Consider the following 16,994-nt stretch of genomic DNA (forward strand, 5'->3'; position numbering starts at 1 on the left):
AACTTCTCAGAATCAATACCTGGCAAGAACGGTGTTGGAACCAGGGAATATTCGGGAGGCGTGAAGGAGGGGTATGAGAGGCCGATCAGCAGCCAACTGGCCATACTCCTAATATTATTTTGTTCTTTCTGTTTTGGAAAGTTATTACTCACGAAATCCATTACCTTTATATTTCATTTAACCACAAATTATTTCTAATGAAATAAAAACTAACCGAACACAAACAAAAATCACTTGCCACTATCAACATCACTTGGAATTCGTCGCTGTTCGGGCAAAAGGTCATATCTCTCAATGCTCTTCCTATCCATTATTTTCCTTCAGACTGGTCACGCCTCCCAGCCACATTTGGATGTTTCGTCCATCGGAACAATATTCGTTCTGTTTATTTTCCTATGTTTGTGTATAAAGGAAAATGAACCTTACCGTACCGCACTCTAGGAATGTATGTTTGCATGACTTATTTACGCAGTCCTACAGTATAATGTACTTAAGGTTCATTTTCCTTTACACCACAGCATACGAAAATGAACACAACGGAAATTGTTCTGATGGACTGCATATATCCACATGTGGCTGGGAGGTGTGACCAGTCTTAAGGATAATAATGGAAATGAAGAACATTGTGAGATATCGTCGTTGCCGGGACAAAACCTCCTATGTGATAATATTTTTGGAGATATACTGACCCGCAGCACATACATTATGAAGAGCGAGATTGCCTTGACAATATTCACACAATATTGCACCTTAGATGACAGAACCTTACCGGACAAAGTTCTAAGCTAAAATAGCTCACATAGGAGGTTTTGTCTCGGCAGCGACGATATGACCTTTTGCCCGAACATCGACGAATTATCAGCGCAAAAGAAGTGCTTAATACTTTTTTACAAGTAGCTTTACGTCGCATTGACATAGTTAAGTCTTATGGTGATTATGAGCGAGTAAAGGACTAGGAGAAGGAAGGAAGAGACCGTGGCCTTAATTAAGGTACAGCCCCATTATTTGCAAAAAATGGGAGACCACGGAAAACCATCTTCAGGGCTGTCGACAGTGGGGTTCGAACCCACTATTTCCCGAATGCAGGAAGCTCACACCTACGCGCTCCTAACTGCGCGGCTAACACACCCTGTGTCTAATACCTGGAGAATGGCTAAAATAATTCTAATACCACCCACAATATGCTTTTATGCCAATGTTTGGTCACATGAGACTTACTACTACTACTACTAGTACTACTACTAGTACTACTACTACTACTACTACTACTACTACTAATAATAATAATAATTTGCCTACCCCTGCGAGAACTCTCGCATGTGGAAATCTGCCTTCCCACTCCCACCCCCACTTGCTCCCCACATCCGTATGAAGGGTGAATTTATTTCTGACTTATTAAGCTTCTTTGCATACAATGTTTGATGTAGTATCATTGGTATCAAATACCATTAACCGTAACTACCCCGGTGTATTATGCACGCCTTATGCGTTAAAACAAACATGAGTCATTATTTCCAAAAGAACATCAAACCACACCAAACCAAGCAGCGGTCAAATATTCGTGGACACTTAATCAAAGGTCGGAAAATAAGGCGGACCACGGATTTTCACATCCCCCTCCCCAATTCCTCCCCTCTTAACCTATCTGGATAAGTTTTAAAGCACTCACTACCTTACCGTACTGCTGGTTACACTCAACACAACACGATAGACCATGTCCAGCTCGGTCGTACAACTGCTAGGACTTGATGAAAAACGTAAGTTTGTGCATACACGCATACACCCATAATATTGGTCACATTGGACGTTACAACTGGGACTGAACTATGACTTAAACGGCATCTAGATTGTCACAATTCCTCTCGGAGACCTTAAAAGTATGGACTTGAAATTAATATCTGGTTGCTAGGGGATCCTTGCCCCCACAGTCGTTTTTTTTTTACAGATAGTAAGTCGTATGTGTACCGAGTTTGGTTGAGAGCTATTCTGGAACATACATACTTTCATCCATAATCTCGATCATTTTGGAGATATTCTTTTCCGCCCCATCTTACCGCCGTGTCAATGGGGCTGATATTGGATTTATATCATATCTGGAGTGTGATTATTCACCTCAGCTACCCCAAGAACTATGCATTCTGCATTAATATAGGTCGTTTTCTGTTATTTTTATACTTTACCTCTATCCATCCCCGCTCGTAAGTAGTCCTATGAATGTCTTACACAACAATATATTTTTTCCAGATGGTAAGTCATATGTGTACCAATTTTGGTTGGCAGCTATGCCCAAATGTACATGCATAATCTCGCTGCTGTACAATCCTGGAGCTGGCGTTGCCATGGTTTCGGCAGTTCATTTCTTTATCAGATTCTTAGAGCAGGGGTAGTGTGGTGCCAATTTCTCCATAATGGTTTATCAAGTTATGTTCTTTGCGTCCAGGGACTTAAAATAAGCTTCATCCTTGTACGACAAAATCGATATTTCGCCTATATTAGCCTAGTATTTTTATATCTCACTTCGTCCCTTCGTCCCTCACTCGAATTGTTTTTAAAATAAAATACAGCCCATGTCCCTCTAGGATAATGTATAATTATGTACATCAGTAAAATAATTTTTAGAATCAATCCAGTAGTTTCTGAGATTACCCCCCAGATATAGGCCTACACAAACTCACAAAATTCGCACCCTCTCTTTAATATATTAGTATAGATGAATTGCATAAAATAAACGGCATCTAGATTGTCACAATTCCTCTCGGAGACCTTAAAAGTATGGACTTGAAATTAATATCTGGTTGCTAGGGGATCCTTGCCCCCACAGTCGTTTTTTTTTTACAGATAGTAAGTCGTATGTGTACCGAGTTTGGTTGAGAGCTATTCTGGAACATACATACTTTCATCCATAATCTCGATCATTTTGGAGATATTCTTTTCCGCCCCATCTTACCGCCGTGTCAATGGGGCTGATATTGGATTTATATCATATCTGGCTTTTCAAGAAATGCAAGATTTGCCTGTAATACTGAGACGATTTGGAAGATTTTGGTACAAACCGCACCATTTAACTCCCTCCAGATTAAGAGCTTGAGTTTTGTGAAACATACACATTAGCGTATTTATGTATATAGATTATATATATGTATGTATGTATGTATGTATGTATGTATGTATGTATGTATGTATGTATGTATGTATGTATGTATGTATGTATGTATGTTGGGTATTCAGCCCGAAGGCTGGTTTGATCCTCCACAGCTCCGCCAAAAGCTGTCATAAATAGCTTAGGCGTCACTGAAGAGGCGTACAGATTATTTATAATTAAATGAATTACATAAAATAAATATATTTCCATTGGCTTTTCAAGAAATGCAAGATTTTTCCTGTACGATTTAGATGATTTAGAAGATTTTGGTGCAAACCGCACCTTTTAACTCCTTTCTGTTTATGAGCTTGAGTTTTGTGAAACATACCGTTAGCGTTTAATAATAATAATAATAATAATAATAATAATAATAATAATAATAATAATAATAATAATAATAATCCACGAACCTACTACGGTGTCGTAGCAGGCGGAGAGGTGATACTCCGACGTGGCGCGTCCCAGGTGGCGGATAGGGGGGTCCTCACCGGCTTGCCGGCGGACTTGAGCGAAATAAAATAGCTCTCGCGGACCAAACACACAACATCAAGAAATCCACTAGTGTCTGTTCTGGTATCCAGCGACTAGTGGTCTGCGTCTGTTCACCTAGTTGGTGCGACAGTGAAATATGGCTTGATCTCAACAATCAAGATTGTAATTACCGTGATCTTTATTAAAGATCACCACAACCAACTTCAACTTGAACTAATCATGATGGAACAAAAGGAAAGAAATCCGCTACCCCAGGCCCCAGTCAACGAACTGGACTTTCCTGGTCATCGGATTCTGGGGGACCAGGAACATCATGAGGAGAAGAGTCGGAGCTTCTCAAAATCTCCTCGCAAACACTACATTGGCACTCTCAATGCAAACACTCTCTTCAAACTTGGAAAACTAAAACAACTTACAGACATGCTAGAAAAATTTCACATCAAAATTCTTGCCATTCAAGAGACGCGCTTTATAGATGAAAACCATTTCGACACAGAAAATTACAGGATTTACAAAGGAAAACCTGCTGTCAGAAGAGGCATACCATTATTGTTTGGTACGGGATTTGCAGTACACAAATCAGTCGTGGATAACATCATAGACTTCAATTCCATATCAGAACGTATCTCCACACTCTCCTTCAAATCAGGTAATAAAGCATACAAAATTATCAATGCACATGCACCTACAAATGACCATAACAGAAAGAACCCACAAGAAATTGAAGACTTCCGGGAAGACATGGAAGAAGTAACCAACAACGTACCAGAAAGACATGTGAAAATTTTAATGGGTGACTTCAATGCGCAATTAGGTAAGGAGAGAAAATACAGACAAATAACAGGCCCGTACTCGGCACACATTCGCACTAACAAAAATGGGGAACACCTCATAAAATATTGTCAAAATTTTAACCTCAAAATTATGTCAACGCAATTTCAAAAGCCAAGACGAAAACTTACAACATGGAAAGCACCTAACACAGTGTGGGGAGAATTCCAAATTGATCATGTGGCCTTTTCCAAGAAAAATATGCGGGAAATTTTAAATGTCAGAACGCGTAAAGGATTCTTCCAGTCTGATCATTATTTGCTACAAGTTAAGATTAGGCCAATCCCAAGACAGAAAAAGACAGCGCAAAACAAAATAGTAAAACCTGATCCGGATTACTTGAAGATAAACAGGGAAAAAAAATCGTTGAAGAAATTCATAGGCATTCAACAGACACTTGGACAGATCTTGCGAAGACAGTTCAGAAGGCAATGCGCTGGGGACAACCTCCTAGAAAACGAAAACATAGATGGTGGAATGTAAGTTATGATCAAGCCATTGAGAGAAGAAAACAAGCATGGGAGAAGTTCAGCAGTAACAGAACATCAGAAACATGGAAGGAATTTCACTTAGTTCAGAAACAATCATCGAAGGAAATCAGAAGAGAAAAACGAGCATACGACAATAACAGGCTAAAAGAAATTAAGGAAGATTTCAAGAGAAATAACACAAGAAATTTTTACAGAACTTTCAAAGAAAATATTAAAGGCTATCAACCTCCTAGCCTTTGCTTCCGAAGAACAGACGGGTCCCTGGAAACAAACACGAAAGAAAACTGTAAAATTCTCAAGCATTACTTTGATAAACTTCTTAATTACAAGAAACCCACAGAAAAACTAACATTCCAAAAAACTACATCCAACCCCGATTCTAATCCACCCACAATAGAAGAGAGAGAGAAAATCATAAAACAAATGAAAAATAACAGTGCAGCAGGAGAGGATAGTATTATCGCCGAGATATGGAATCTCCAAGATGAAAACATCACCAAAAAATCCATAAGATTATCACAGATATTTGGGTCACAAAGAAAGTGCCAGAGGAATGGAAATGTGCATTAATCCATCCATTACATAAAAAGGGTGATAAGTCAGATCAAAATAATTACAGAGGTATTTCGCTAGTACCAGTTGCTTACAAAATTTTCTCTAATGTGCTATTAAACAGGCTAGAACCACAAGCAGATCCACAAATAGGTGAATACCAGACAGGCTTCAGAAAAGGGAGATCATACATCGAACAGATCTGGAACTTGAGAACACTTTTGGAAGTCAGACAAACAAGAAACACTGTAGTTACCTTTGTGGACTTTAAAAAAGCGTACGACTCCATAGACAGACAGACGCTCTTTGACGTACTGGAAGAATATGGCATAGACAGAAAAATCAGAGCACTTATACAACAGACACTTACAGACACCACCTCCAAGGTCAAGTTCATTTTGAGAAATTTCGAAACCCTTCCAGATACACACAGGTGTCCGACAAGGAGACGGGCTCTCACCAATCTTGTTCAACATGGTGTTGGACGAAATTATCAAGCAGTGGGAGGAACAAGTTAAAGGAATACAGTTGGGAAGAACACGTGAAACGAAAACAATCATAAAAGGTCTGGGATTTGCAGATGACATAGCCATGTATGTATGTATGTTTAGTCCTCAGCCCGAAGGCTGGTTGGATCCTCAACAGTTCCACCATCAGCTGTCATAGATGGCCTAGGCATCACTGAAGAGGCGTACTAGGGAAATGAGGAGTGAGGTAGTTTCCCGTTGCTTTCCTCACCGAGCCAGAAGTTGCTATTACACATCAGTCTGCCAAGCCCACTGAAATGCATGCACCAACTGACCCTATGAGCAATATTTTCACACCATTCATAGCAGGGACTGGCTGCAGAAGGAATGGCATTACTAGCATTACTCATACCTCAGTCACTTTCATTTTGTCAAAGCTAAGGATAAAGCTGAGACAGATCAATGAAAATAACAAAATTGCTATAGCCCATACCAGAAGACATAGTGCACTGTAAACACTAGGTCCTGCCAGCAATGGCATGACATAGCCATACTTAGCAATAATACACAAGAGGCAAAGGAAGCACTGGAACGCTTGCATGAAATAGCTGCCAAAACACGTCTACAGATATCTTACGAGAAGACCCAATACATGGAACGACAGAACAACAGTGTGCATACCATGCATACTGTATATGGATCCGTAAAAAGAGTAGAAAAATTTAAATATTTAGGGGAATACATACAAATAGGAGGATCGAACAAGGCGTCTAACATAGAACGAACGGAAAACCCCCAGAAAGCATACACACTAACACGGTCACATTATAATAAGGAAAGCATATCAAGACAGGCCAAACTTAGACACTACAAAACAGTCGTATTACCAGAAGCATTGTATGCGTCAGAAACGACCACAATTGGAGCATCAGGCATCATAGAGACAGAAAAAATAGAACGTAAAATTCTCAGAAAAATATTTGGACCAATACACAGAGATGGCATATGGATGAAATGACCTACTCACAGACATGATCGGGAAACGCAGACTAACTTTTTATGGGCACATACAGAGAATGGACAGCAACAGACTTACAAAGAAAATCTTTGATGTAGTAAACAGTTCAAGCAAGAAAACAAATTGGTATCATGAAATAGAGGAAGACTTAAGGCAGGTGGGAATCAACAGGCAAATGATAGGAGACAGAAAAGAATTCAGAAACAAAATTAGGAATACAAAATTTATAGTAAATGAGAAGAAGAAGAAGAAGAAGAAGAAGACAGGAACATTATGGACAGAACAAAGGAAACAGGAGCACAGCCAAAGGATGAAGAGATTTTGGGAAGAGAAGAGGAAGAAGAGAAAGAAGTGAAAATTGTGTCATCATGAGATATTCGAGTTCAAACACTTGTAAAGGAAAATGAACCATACCGTACCGCACTCTAGGAATGTATGTTTGCATGACTTATTGTGCACTCCTACAGTATAATGTACTTAAGGTTCATTTTCCTTTAACCCTCGCATACGAAAATGATCACAACGAAAATTGTTCTGATGGACTGCATATCCATATATGGCTGAGAGGCGTGACCAGTCTTAAGGTAAATAATGGATAGGAAGAGCATTGCAAGGTATGAACTTCTGTCCGAAAACAGATGAATTTTCTGACAGCTATAGGCCTACCCTCTTTTTCCCTTACTTATTAGTATTACATACGATAATTCACTGAATGTATTTAGTAAAAAAAAAAACCGTGAAGTAACAGCTAGTTAGGACTTTGGCCTGCCAAGACGACGACTGCCCACCAAGATAGCTTGAAGATATTGGAGTGCTTCGTTGTCTTGATGACATCCTCAGCCACATTATTGATTTTCTTGATCGGGTCCGCAGCCTTTCTTATTAATAATTCCTCAGTTGATCTCAAGAATTTTAGTGAATCCTGATCCAGTACCAAAACACTTAGACCTGCCGAAAATCGAAGTCCGATTCTCAGGGTAAGAGACATACCTGATACCCTTATAAGTTACTTACTTTTAAAGAAAAATGAACATTAAACACATTATTCTGTAGGAGTGCATAAGTACGTCATTCAAACAACATTCTTACAGTATGGTAATGTTAATGTTCCTTTATACATTCATTTGACGGAGCAAATGTCTGTGCTGTTTGGGTCACGAAGCTATCAGCTTACATTCGTGTGATAGTGGGTTCAAATCCCACCGTCAGCAGCCCTGAAGATGCTTTTCCGTGATTTCCCATTTTAACACCAGGCGAATGATGGGTCTGTAATTTAATTAAGGGCACGGTCGCTTCCTTCCCACTCCTAGCCCTTTTCTATCCCATCGTCGCCGTAAGAGCTACTTCGTTGGCTTTCTTTTAAAACCTCGTATGTCTCAATGCTCGTCCTGCCCATTATATTCCTTAAGGCTGGTCACGCCTCTCAGCCACATACTGATATGCTGTCCATAAGAATAATTTTCGTTGTGTTCATTTTCCTATGCTGATCTGTGAAGGAAAATGAACCTTATCATACAGTATTGTAGGGATGGTGTTTGCATGGCGAATTTATGCACTCCTACAGTATAATGTATTTAAGGTTCGTTTTCCTTTACATAATAGCAGAGGAAAATGAACATAATGAAATTATTCTGATGGACTGGATATAAACATGTGCCTGGCAGGCGTGACCAGTCTTAAGGAATATAATGGGTAGGAAGAGCATTGGGACATACGAGGTTTTAAAAGAAAACCGTCGACTTGTGTCTGTGCGACGTAAAGCAGACTAAAAAGAAAACCATTTCCAGATAGCCTAAAGCTTGGTTCACATTGTATCCGAAGTAGACGGTGGACTCGATTAGGTAACGAGTACCCCATTGTCTGTCAAACCGCGCACTTCCTCAAGTTCAGTACCAGTACAATGAAGCCGACTTCTCTGTCCTACTTGATAACTTGGTTACTACAGACATGTTAGTACGAAAAGGGATTAACTACGGAATTTTTAGGAGACACAAAAAGCAGTGTTACTTCGTAACCTATATTTTATTCTGATTAATAGTCTGCCGCACGTCTTGATTAATTAGTACTTTTCCTTCTCTCCTCGTGATTTGTCTTGGCGGATCCATTAGCGTTACCTTGCGTTGTACTTTGGCTCACAGGATATTCTTTCTCTTTCTCTGCATAAAAGAAGACCATCTTGTCAAATAATACACTTCTTTCCGTTTAGAACTGTTTCCTTTAATCTATGCACATTGTAGAGTAAGGATTTCCTCAAATACTTAGTCAGAAAATTATTATTATTATTATTATTATTATTATTATTATTATTATTATTATTATTATTATTATTATTTCCGGCTCCTTGGCTGAATCGTCAGCGCAGTACTCTTCGGTTCAGAGGGCCGCGGGTTCGATTTCCAGCCGGGTTGGAGATTTTAACCTTAAATGGTTAATTCCCTTGGCTCGGGGACTGGGGTGCTGTCCCCAATATCCCTACAACTCACACACCACACATAACACTATCCTCCACCACAATGAAACGCAGTTACCTACACATGGCAGATGCCGCCCACCCTCATCGGAGGGTCTGTCTTACATGGGCTGCATCCGGTTGGAAATTATTATTGTTATTGTCACTATTTCGAAACTTGCAACATCACACTGCAAGATAAACTATTGCCCATGTCTTGAAGAATGCAACGCCTATGAAGAGGTGCATGGCCTATCTGATAATGATAAAAATCGACGATAATTATCATCGTACTAGTGTTGGCTACTGAATGCATGATTCGAAGCAGTGTATCGATTCATTCAAGTGTCCGAGTGAATCGATTCACAGGAACGGCGAACTCACGGCACACGATTCAGCTTACTCCCACGGACAGTGCTGAGTGGCGCACTCACTGGACGTTGACGGGGAGCCGAGCTTCCGCTGCAGCGAGACAGTGAATCATGGCACATCGAAAGAATCATGAACGAGCGCGGCTCAGTGAGACACATGATACACACAGCTCCTTATCGGCTCAGTGGACACGCGGAGAGCCGAGCTTCCGCTGCAGCGAGACAGTGAATCATGGCACATCGAAAGAATCGTGAACGAGCGCGGCTCAGTGAGACACATGATACACACGGCTCCTTATCGGCTCACTGGACACGCGGAGAGCCGAGCTGCCGCTGCAACGAGACATACAGTGAGCCATGGCACACGGAAAGAATCGCGAACGAGCCGGCTCAGTGAGACACAAGATACGCACGGCTCCTTATCGGCTCACTGCAGCGAGACATACAGTGAGCCATGCTACACTGAAAGAATCGTATGCTATAATGGACTCTCGAGCTCAGCTCATTTGAAAATAATACCCATTTGCATTCACTGTCCTCTTCTTACAGGGAGGTTTAAATAATAGATGGATTTATTTGCAGTGTTAGAAAGGTAGTCGCAACATAATTCTGAAGTAGCTAGTAAGTAGGTAGGCTATTAGGTTATACTATTTATTAGTTTAATGAATCTTAGTATTGTAACTTTGTTGACATTTGACAATTAAACTCGACTCTAGCCTGCCCTATGACTATGAGTCATGCTCATCACCACTCAAAAGTACCTGTTTTACATTGGGAAGAACGGCTCAGTATTTTCTCAGTTCATATGTCACATCGTTGCACAAGACTTCAATCATATGTGGACAGACGCAATAACAGTATGTTGAATCAGAAAACCAGCGGACTACTGTACATCTCGGGTAGCCTATACAAAATATGACGATTTAAAAAATCTCAGCTGATAGAAAAATACATATTTTCAAAAATGACTGAGCGAGTTGTCGTGCGATTAATATCGCGTGGCTATGCGCTTGCATTCGGGGGATGGTGGGTTCGAATCCCACCGTCGGCAGCCGTTAAGATGGTTTTCCGTAGTTTACCCATTTTCACACCAGGAAATGCTGGGACTGTACCTTAATTCAGGCCATGGCTGCTACCTTCCTAATCCTAACCTTTCCCACCCTGCGTCGCTGGAAACCTTCGATGTATTAGAGCAGGGCCATCCAAACAGCGCTCCCAGAGCGCTAGCGCTCTGGCCGCGCTCCAAGCCAGTGCTCCGAGCGCTTTGGGGAAGGTAGTGGTGGGAGAAGCTTGGCTGGTTGAGAGAGCGGTCTGCCCGCCGCGCCGAAGAGAGCAGTCGATCCATCAGTCGTAGTCTAGTCTACAGTGACTCTATACATATAGTGTCACTGTATTCTAGTCTAATGTGCTTTGTTGACATCGTGTAACTAAATAACTAAATCAGTTTCGCAGTTGTCATGACTGAACATCATACAAAAAAGGAGTGGTGACGCAGCAGCCTTTAAAGCAGGATGGAAAATTTCATTTTTCTGTACAGCTTATAAGGGCGTGCCAAATTTTTAGTGTGCCACCGAGATTTATTGTGTTAAAAAAGCACAACTTGGAACGGCACTACAGTGCCAACCACGGGGATGATTATGGTGATTTGACAGACGCCAGTCGCCAATCGAAGTTGGAAGAATTGAAAGAAAATTTCAAGCAGCATTGTTTTGTAAATATTATTGTTTTAATTTTTAAATGTTTGTTTATAAACGGGAAAGAAGAAATGATTGAATTATCTGAAGAATACTAAAATTGTGACTTGCCGTAGTTTTGTCTGACAGATGATTGAGGAGAGTGAGATTGGTGGACCCATTTTACGAACAAGCTACAAATGTTCGCCGCGAATTGCCAAAGCTGGGAAGCCCTTCACGGAAGGGAATGTAATCAAGGAGTGCCTAATAGATGCAGCGGCATGTATTTGTCCTATGGAGCTAGTTGAGAAATTTGATAAAATCTCTCTTCTCCTCAAACTGTGGCTCGCAGAATAGACGATATGGCCGTTGATATGGAACAGCAATTAATGGCGAAGGCAGCAAATTTTGTATCCTTTTCCATCGCCCTCGACGAATCAACCGACATTGCGGACAAAGCTCAGCTCGTTATTTTCATTCGAGGGGTAGATGACGATCTTCGGGTCACCGAGGATTTCCCAGATTGGTATCTCTCGAACACACCACTACCGGTTTCGATATTTTCCAAGCAGTGGAGGGTGTTTTTGAGTCAATGGAATTAAAATGGGATAGGTTGACGAGGGTAACGACGGATGGAGCTCCTGCTTTACGTGGTCTACGCACGGGGTTCCTCGGCTATGTAAAATTAAACATGGCTGAGAGCGGTAGTACCCTAATGGTGGCGATCCAGTGCTTTATACACCAGGAGGCAATCTGTGCAAAAGTCGCCAAGCTTAAAGACATAATGGGAACAGTTGTGCGAATGGTAAATTTTCTTCGCTCCCATGAACTCACGCACCGTCAATTCAAAGAGCACCGGGCGAGTTGTCCGTGCGGTTAGGGGCGCGCAGCTGTGAGCTCGCAATCGCGAGACAATGGGTTCGAACCCCACTGTCGGCAGGCCTGAAGATGGTTTTTGTGGTTTCCCCATTTTCACACCAGGCAAATGCCGGGGTTGTACCTTAATTAAGGCCACGACCGCTTCCTTCCCATTCCCGGGCCTTTCTTGTCCCATCGTCGCCATAAGACCTATCTGTGTCGGCGCGACGTAAAGCAAGTAGCAAGAGAAAAAAAATCAGAGTTCTTGGATGACATCGAACCGGAGTATCCGGATATCCCGCACCATGCAGAAGTAAGATGGCTGAGCAACGCGAAGTGCCTCATCGAGTTTTTTGCTTGCGGAATGCAATAGATACCTGTTATGACATGAAAGGGTGGCTCGAAGTTCTTTTGCGCGATCTTAAGTGGGTGGCGGACTTGGCCTCTTGAAGTGACTTTACTGCCCATCTCAATACTTTGAACATTTCGCTTCAGGGCGAAAAGCACATTGTCTCCGATTCGGTGGAAAAAATTTAAGCGTTCGAAAGAAAATTGATTTTATGGGAAAACCAGTTGCGTGCAAGGAACACAGGACATTTTTCATTGCTTGAAACAGTGAAATACGGTGTCGATTTGGATGAGTATTTGCAGGTAATTCGCCAACTACAAGAAGAGTTTAAAAATAGATTTTCAGAATACAGAACTCCAAGCGGTGTTAGATGTATTTCTTCGACCATTTTCTCTTAGTGCAGACAGTGCTCCACAGCTATTTCAATTAGAGTTGCTTAAACTGCAGTGCAATGTTCGTCTTAAAGACAGCTTTCTAATGTCATGAAGTTTAGAAGAATTTTGCAGCGACTTTCCGCAAGATGTATAAACATGCATGTAAAGTTCTGTCAATGATCGGCTCAACGTTCATTTGTGAGTGTTTCTTTTCGGTTCTTAAGTTTACCAAAAGTAAACATCGTGCAACGAAAAGCGATAGAAACTTGCGCAATTGTTTAAGAATAGCTGTGTCCAGAAATATTGTAGGCCTACTCAATTTGGAGATGATTGTTTGCTCCAAAAGTAAAAGCTCGTGAAAACGACTGACCAAAAGTCACGTTGTTGAATTTTCCTCTCAGATATGTTCAAATTTCAGTTTTGAATAAATCACATTAATGTATTCTTTACTTAGCACTTGATTTCGTTTCCTGCATATTCCGTACATCGGAGTACCTTTCGATTTGTAGATGCGGTATATTTTTACGGCAAAATAGCCCTATCAATATGATGTCAACAAACCCACAAAAGCCGTCGGACGCACGGCTGTACGTACGTATCTGGTCAGCGCGGTCCGAACATCGTCTGTCTCAGGTCTCCTCGCTGCCACACTGTAGTGGTGGTAGGGGAAGGAGCGCTAGTCTGACTGCCCAGTGCTCCCCGAGCGCGGGCGCGCTCTCGGAGCGCAATGGCTGGATGGCCCTGTATTAGAGTAACTAGCATTTTTTCTAAGACAGGAGTTCATAGTATGAAGACCAGATGGCAGCTGCGAGCACTGAATGCTGTTGCTGCTGTCTTACCAGCACATACTACACAGATGCAGTAGGAGCGGTGACCAATGAGCCGTGAATTGGATCACTGAATCGATTCAGTAACGTGAAAGGAATCAAATGAATCGATTCAGTAAAACGAAACGAATGTCCCATCACTACATCGTACACAAACTCTCCTATTGATACATCATCTCTCTCTCTCTCTCTCTCTCTTCTGCGTCGCTCGCACACAGTCAGATATTATGACAACGAAGGCATAGAACATAGGTAGGAATAGGAAGAAAGTTACCGTGGCCTTAATTATGGTACAACTCTAGTATTTTTCTGGTGTGAAAACAAGAAACTACGGAAAATCAATATTGTTATTGGCTTTACGTCCCACTAACTACTTTTACGGTCTGGTGCTACGGAAAATCATATACAGAGCGTCCGACAATGGGATACGAATCCACCGACTCTCCTAATACAAGCTTATATCTACGTGCCTTAAAACACTTAGCCAACTCGCTTGTCGATTCATCCTTGATACAACCATCAAGTCAGAAATTCACGAAAGCTAGCCGGAGGAAGTCAATGTCGCCAGGTAGCGCATCAACTAACTATTGATTTCTTTCGAGAAAAGTGCCATCGCAAACCAATGACTGATCTTTTTGGTGAATAGTTTTGGTCTATTTAAATCCCTTTTATACATACTTGCCACGAAAGTGCTCAAAGATTCTATCTGAACATTTTGGGACCATGCTGAAGGGCCTTAGGTTGAATTCGGTAATATTCTTAGTAAAATTACTAAATACAAATAGATGTGAATTTACATAGTAATTAACTGCATGTTTTAGGTGCTCGTGGGAACCTGGATAAGGATAGATAATAAATCCTATTTCAGCACCAAATTCGGGCAAGCTGATGTCTTTTGAATTCCGTATTAATTGCTAATAGAAAGAACATTGGAAAGTTAATTATATATATTATCATCATCGTTATTATTATTTTTTGTTGTTGTTAACGTATTTACTGTCTGTCTGTCTGTCTGTCTGTCTGTCTGTCTGTCTGTCTGTCTGTCTGTCTGTCTGTCTGTCTGTCTGTCTGTCTGTCTACTCCCTTCGTCCCGTTTCCTGATACAGGGTCGGGGATGAGGTGTGATGAAATTATATGGCATGTTTTTACAGCCCGATGTTCTTCATGACGGCAACGTCAGTTGAGAAGCTAATGAAGATGGAATGAATGATGGTAAATGATACTGGGTAAGGAGGTGGAAGGAATTAGTTTTGCCAGGAAGTGAAAATGGGAAACCACAGAATACCATTCTCACGACACCCGACGGTGGAGTTCGAATCCACTCGTCTCCCGAATGCAGAGCTTGGCTCCGTAACCACAGCGCGTTAATACGCTCGTACACTCCGATCGATGATTATTATTTATTTATTTATTTATTTATTTATTTATTTATTTATTTATTTATTAATTTATTTATTTATTTATTTTTGCGACACACATACACAGACCTCCTCTGGCTCTCTCTTCAACTTTCGACCCTACTTGCAGTGGTTATTGTCTTCCACATTCCGGGAGTTTACTTTGTTGATCTTGCTTTCTAAGTCTCATGCTGGATTCCTGGAATGTGTAAAAAATTCGTCGTATAAAAAGTATGACAATTGCATTAAGAATCATAAACACACACCGACCTTCACATTCAAGCTAGTTAACAGACTAGCTATGAGAACCATGTGTTTATTCTGACAGAAATATATCTCGTCTGAGTTCTTTCATAACGCAAAGCAATTCCCCTCTTCATTTGGGATGGGCTGATTACATCAATATTTGGCCCCTTGAAGCAACAATTTTCGTTATCTCGATTTGACAGGTGTGATGTGTTGACCACGGGGTCCTTAACTGAGACTGAAAAAGGAAATTCGGGCAGTAAAAATAAGCTAAGGGGTGGAACTGTACAGTTTATTAATCGCAGAGTTTTCAAGAACTGAAGTTTGTTTATTTATGTATGTTTCTAGTTTATTTTTAATACACTTCAGTATGTCTATTTATATTAGTGTCCTTTGAAGAAACAGAGGTGTGGATTTCATGCCCTTGACCTCCATTTGCCACCACCATACAATAAGTATGATTCTTTACTAGAGTTCGGACAAATCGTGTCTTGAAAATAGCCGTATAATATCGATGGACTAGTTCTAATACCACGTATCTAACAATGCTCTTCCTACCCATTACTTTTCTTAAGACTGGTCACGCCTCTCAGCCACATATGGATGTGCAGTCCATCAGAACAATTTTCGTTGTGTTCATTTTCCTACGCTTATGTGTAAAGGAATATAATTGGTAGTAAGAGCATTTTCAGAAACATCGTATTAGAACTAGGCCGTCGATATACAAATATTAATAACAAAATAGCGTAGTGATAAGATTGATACAAAATGCTGCAGAAAATTAAATGTTGTTAGACTGAGAGAAGATCTCTGTTAAATTAGAAAGGAAAACAGAGGATTTTTAAAATAATGCAAGACCTAAACATATAAAAGACAATGGTGAATCGCCCACTCATCAGTGCTCAGCCCGAACTGTTGTACTTAGAATCGTACATTTAGAGGACGTACTTATTTCATAACGAAGGCAATGGATAAGAAAAGATTGATAGAAATACAGACCACAAAGGGATGAAAAATGTACATGTTGTTTTGTATTGAATGCCCAAAATTGACATTCTTCACTCACTTTGTGGTCTGTTTTTTAAAGGATAGCCTAGCCTGTTGCTATTTCAAGATGGATGCAGTATTTTGGCATCTGTCTCTTACCATTGATAAGATCAAAATGTGTCTGTCACCGAAGTCTCAGTTCTATTTATGGCTGTGACAGTATTGACTAGTACTTCTGAATGTTATAAAAGATGCTGCTCATAGGACCGGTCTTATGGCCCAGTCAGGGAAGCAACGGGAAACGTCTTCACGCCTCATCTTGCCTAGTACGTCTAATTGTAGCACCACCATCGGTTTTTACAGTTTACCTACAAATGCAGACAGACAGACAGACAGACAGACAGACAGACAGACAGACAGACAGACAGGCAGACAGACAGACAGACAGACAGACAGACAGACAGACAGAC

General features: G+C 40.9%; 1 protein-coding gene across 1 annotated transcript in view; it reads right to left on the reverse strand.

The window, feature by feature from the left end:
- Nucleotides 1-16,994, reverse strand: part of LOC136860878 (homeobox protein Hox-B1b-like) — a 391,631-nt gene that overhangs the window by 113,911 nt on the left and 260,726 nt on the right. The window lies entirely within an intron of this gene.

Source organism: Anabrus simplex, chromosome 1 (genome assembly GCF_040414725.1).
Source record: "Anabrus simplex isolate iqAnaSimp1 chromosome 1, ASM4041472v1, whole genome shotgun sequence".
Lineage (NCBI taxonomy): Eukaryota > Metazoa > Arthropoda > Insecta > Orthoptera > Tettigoniidae > Anabrus > Anabrus simplex.